Genomic DNA, 5,579 nt, shown 5'->3' on the forward strand with positions numbered 1-5,579 from the left:
ATACGTACACACACATACGTTCTTAAGAAAACATGAATTGCAAGTTTTTCTTTTCCAGCTGATCCAAATTAGTACAGACATGGTTTCTCAGTGGAGCAAGTATGATTACTAAAAGCTTTCATTTAACGAAAAATAAGATTAAAAAACTCAGAAATGACTGCTGATAGGATCTATACATAGAACTATAGAAGCAACTTGCTCTCCCCAAAAATGGCGGGCAAAAAAAGTTGGCCAGCAACTCATCAAGCCAAATTCTGTATACAAAATATAGCAAGTTGAGAATCAATATTAAAGTACTTGAGTCCGTAATGGAAATTTACTTGACCTTTTTGTGCAAGTTGTTCTTTATTCTAAAGTTATTGATTTTACACTCTTGAGTACTACTTGGTACGTAGAAAGAGAATGCTTCAATTGGTTATGTACCTCTCTCTTACGGGTCCATTAATTCTATGGAGATTTAGGTGAACTTTAGATGATTTTAGATGAAAGTTGAAAGTTAAATAAAATATTATTAGAATATTATTTTTTAATATTATTATTGTTTTGACATTTGAAAAAATTGAATTGTTTATTATATTTTGTATGAGAATTTGAAAAAATTGTAATGATGAGATCAGATCAGATAAAACACTTTTAATATCCAAAGGGACCTCAAGTTTTTCTTATATAAAATATGCATGTATCTGATCTGCTTCTGTAAAACACACATCCTGACTCGCCTAATTAATTTTCTTCTTAAATTTAATTTATTTTTTTGGGCCATTAGAATTATCTCATCGGATCTGTGTGAATAGCTCATTTCTTGGATGAGGCCGGACGCCCTTTTAAATCCAGATACTAAATGTATACAGTAAGAAAGAAAAGCCCTAAAGAGCTGTGCTCCATTTCAAGATAATCTCATATTTCGTATTTGTTTGGATTTGAAACTCACATCAACTCATATTAACTCATCATTATAATTTTTTCAAAATTTCACATAAAATATAATAAATAATTCAATTTTTTCAAATTCTAAAATAATAAAAATATTAAAAATAATATTTTATTCAACTCATCTAAAATCATATCAACGCATCTCTGAATCCAAACGGGTTAATGTTTAATTTTTTTAACTTTATCAAAAATATTTTGGTTCTCTCTCCCTTTTTTTTTTCTTAATCTTTGATTCAATAGTATATGGCTGTTATTGAAATAGAGTTAACCTGTGGTGTACATACTGCATGGGTAGTTGGAAATTATTAATTATGACTTGTAGGAACTTTAAGAACATTTTTTTCAGCCTGTTGTCATATAGCTTGCTATCATGTCATATTTATTTATTTTATTACTGATCTTTTGGTTTGTTATGTATTACTCAATTAGAGATAGAACAAGATATCTTGAATTGTAATATTGGTACAACTCAAAAGTGTCTCTCTAAATTCACGTCAAGACTCTCTCTCTCTCTCTCTCTCTCCATGTGTCTGAGTGTCTCTGACTTCGTATTTTTGATGCTCCTTGCCAAAAATAGTTGTGCTTTTCTTCTCTCTTACATTTATTTTTTTCTTATTTTCCTCTCTTGCCTTTATTCCTCTCTTTTTTGGGTTGTTTTTGTTACTGGGTTTTTATGATGGGATTGTGTCGGAAGCTTCTAATCGACCAAAATCTCTTTGATTTTAAATGTGACAATAATCGGCGGTGGAGGATTATAGAGAGAAGTCATAGTTACAAAGTTCATTTCTATTGATGTCTCTACTATGGACTGGTTGGCAACTGCGGCTGGAATTTGCGGTGCATCTGTTGGCTCTTCACAGTTCTATAAAACTCGTAGAAGGGGAAATCAAGTGTTGTTGGTCCAAAGATGTCATAAAAGTTATGGTCGGTTCTTGAAGTTGTCGGAATATGGGCAAAAAATGAGGGGAGGTTTCATTGCTATCCCAAAAGGTTTGAAGGGCGATGGTTGGAGGAGGTTTGCTGCATCCCTGAGAGAGGCTATTAATCCCTCCTCTATTTTGGGTGTGAAGAACTGAGCACCATTGAAGGATTTATCTCCAATACACGTTGTCGTGGGAAGGAATGAGACTTTTGTGGAGGTTCTGAAGAATTCACCTTCGTGTTTGGGGGCTAATGGTAGCTTGGAGGGTAGGCATGATGCACGCGTGGTGGCCGGTGGGGAGGTGGTGCAGCTAATGTTGTAGTCGTATCATTCTCTCAAGGGTGACGATTGGTTTTCCAAGGGTGGCTCAATAGGGGATAAAGATAAATTCTACTACGGGTACTCGGCGTTGGGTACTTTTGGGGGAATCGGCATACCACGTCAGGTTATATATTAAAAAAAAAAAACACAAAAATGGAAGGAAACACAAATCAAATGTAGCTGAAGAAGAGAAATGAGGGGTAAGAGTGCTTGGTTGGATGAATGCGAAGACAAAGTTAAGAAGAAGAAGATGAGAAGAAGCAGAACTTGTTTTCGTGGTCTGTGGGAACCAGATTCACCCTTCTACAAATATTCGATGTTGCTCTGTCTGTGGGTTGTCCGAAGACAAGGGAGGATTGCTCGTGGTCTGTGGGAAGCATATTCAAATCTGCGATGTTGCTCTGTTTTTTTTTTGAACACAAACACAATTAAATTGATAATTGTATAGCTACCGTTTACACACCACATTTATTCAAAACCGTAAAGCACTCAATTAAATAAAGCCATGGCTCCCTGCTAATGAAGTATGAAACAAAATTTCTTTGCTATAAATTGTAGCTTTATAGCATGAGACTTCATATCTCAGACTCCGATATATCCTCTTTTGATGGAGCAAACTACTTGCTGACCCTAGATTTTGTCCAAGGATCCAGGGGAGCTTTCTGAGGTGGTTGAGGATTTGGGGGTTTTGCTTGCCTAAGTTTATTATCTCAGTCAATAAACTCAATATATGCCATCGGGGCTGCATCACGAACTTGTATACGAGTCCGTAGCAGTCTTGTATATCCACCTTCTCTATTTTTGTATCGATAAGCCAGTTCGGTGAATAGCTTGTAAATGACATCATCACCTCGCATAAAAGTAGCAGCACGCCCAACAACACAGAGGGAACCCTCTTTTCCAAGTTGCAACATATTATCTACAAGGCGTCGAATTTCTTTTACTTTGGCAACAGTGGTTTTGATGCGCTTGTGTTTCACCAATTGGGACACCATTTTCCTAAGCATGAACATTTGGTGACCCTTAGGTCGACTTAGCTTCCTGAACTTGGTCATTCTTGTTCTTCTTCCCAGAGAGAGAGAGTGCCTGAGCTGGTCAACCAAAAACCTTAGAGTTTTAGCTTTAGGCTACTTTTGGTGTGAGGCATACAACGGGGGCATACAAGAATGAGAGGGAATTAAAGGCATCAGCAATGGAAATCAGGGTTGGAGGGCGTCGGCGTGAGGCATACAATGAGAAAAAATATCTTGGAGAAGAGAGATGGATACAAGTGGAGAGAGTTAGATAGGGAGGCGAATGGAGAGGACTTACTGATGGCTGCTCAGTGCAATGGCTCGCGGCGACCTTTGTGTGTGGGAGGAAGGGGGCGATGGAGATGTGGGGGGGGGGGGGGGGGGGCGCACAATAGAGGGACGAATAATATTGCTTTGTTTGTGACGAAGGGAAGGGAGGGAGAGCAAAGACTCAGTGAGATGGTTTATATGAAACACAATGTTTCATTTGTACACGTGGAGGGACGGGCACGCTGGGGTTCCCCCTGCCGGGTGCAAATAGACTTTTTCGATAAAGATTGGTTCTCATTGATGGCCATGTAGAGTGTCTTGGGTGGAGCTGGGGCTGGGTTTAATGGGCTCTGAGGGATTAAAGGCTGGCTGAATGAGTAAGCATAAGATTGATGTTGTTAATGGGTTGGACAATGGTGCGGGCTCTAAGAAGGCAAGGCCTCGAAAGGAAAAAACAAGTTTGATGGGTTGAACTTGATTAAAAGTCTAAAACCTATGTGGAGGGTGAAGTCTAGTGCTGATCCTATCTCAGGCATATCAATTTCGGCTTCATCTCCCCATACATGTTAGCATCGTCGAAACTGGCATAGGCTTCACTGCCGGTTCCAGATGAACTCTCAGGTGGTGTGACAGAATTAGAAATATTGTTGGAAGGGAAAAATGGTGAATTTGTGCTACAGAATAATGAATGGGAGGTGATGAATGGAGGGGAGTTAAACTACTTAATGTCTCTGGTCCCTTTTGCTAAGGGTTTGCATTTTTTGGAGCCTGTTCTGATGGTTTTTAAGCCTCTTTTCCATGTTGAAATATTTCGGCAATTAGAGTTAGACAAAAGGGTCTTAATTCATGAGTTGACTAACATTGGAGTGTTGCAACAAGATGTCTCACTAAGAGAGATTTCAGATAAGTCTAATTTGCAAATGGTTATGTGTGAGGGGGACTGCTTTGATGAGAATATGGGTGGTTTGACTCCTTTATGCGCTGTCCCACCTCAATCTTCTTCCAATATTGTTTTGGATTGGATCCTAAAAAAGGCTGATGAAGTATGTACAAGCTAGTGTGGGGATATCTTATGATGGTTTTGAAGAGCAATTTAAGGCCCCGTTTGGATTGAGAGATGAGATGAGATGAGATGAATTTAGATGAGTTGAATAAAATATTGTTAGAATATTATTTTTTAATATTATTATTGTTTTGAGATTTGAAAAAAATTGAATTGTTTATTATATTTTGTATGAAAATTTGAAAAAGTTGTAATTATGAGATGAGATAAGTTGAGATCACTTCTCAATCCAAACAGGAGCTAAGACTCTCGTTGTTGCTATCGAGGCTAGACGTTCCTCGGCTTTGAAATCAACCTTTAAAAAAGAAAGAAAATTAAGACGATTAAAATGCTCCATTAATTACCACATTAAGGAGGGAAGTGGCAGGAGGGATAGATTGAAAGGGAGGGCTCTCATTTTTCCCATGAACCCTAAAATTTTCTCTTGGAATGTTAGGGGGATCAATGACCCCAACAAGCGTCTTCGTATTAGGTCTTTACTACGAAGCTAGAAGATTGATATTGTTTGTCTACAAGAAACAAAGCTACGTTTTATTGATAGAAGTATAATACATAGTTTGTGGGGGTTTTCTTTTATGGGTTGTGCTTATTTGGAACCTATGGGAGCATCGGGAGGTGTTCTTTTGATGTGGGACAATAGAGTAATGGAGTTAGTGAATGAGTGTATTGGAAACTTTTATGTGGCTTGTTCTTTTCAAAATGTTAATGATCGGTGGAAGTGGGCTTATGCAGGAGTTTATCGGCCAAATCCAAATAGGGAGAAGAGTCTTTTGTGGGAGGAATTGGCGGGTCTGTAATGGGATATGTTGTGGTGTATGAGTGGGGACTTCAATATTACTGGGTTCCCTAGTGAGTGTTTGGGAGGACTTAGTATTTCTTCGGCGATGGAGGATTTTTTGGAGTTTGTTTTTGATTTGGATGTTTTGGATCTTCCTCTTGTAGGGATGCATCCACTTAGTCCAACCGCTGGGGATGATCGAGCTTGGATAGATTCCTTGTATCTCCATCTTGGGAGGTTCATTACCTAGAGTTATGCTAGAAGCAATTGTCTCGTATA

General features: G+C 38.4%; 1 pseudogene; it reads right to left on the reverse strand.

Moving 5' to 3' along the window:
* Positions 1-2,751: 2,751 nt before the first annotated feature.
* Positions 2,752-3,260, reverse strand: LOC121252832 (annotated as a pseudogene).
* Between the last annotated feature and the right edge of the window lie 2,319 nt (positions 3,261-5,579).

Source organism: Juglans microcarpa x Juglans regia, chromosome 2S, assembly GCF_004785595.1.
Source record: "Juglans microcarpa x Juglans regia isolate MS1-56 chromosome 2S, Jm3101_v1.0, whole genome shotgun sequence".
Classification (NCBI taxonomy): domain Eukaryota; kingdom Viridiplantae; phylum Streptophyta; class Magnoliopsida; order Fagales; family Juglandaceae; genus Juglans; species Juglans microcarpa x Juglans regia.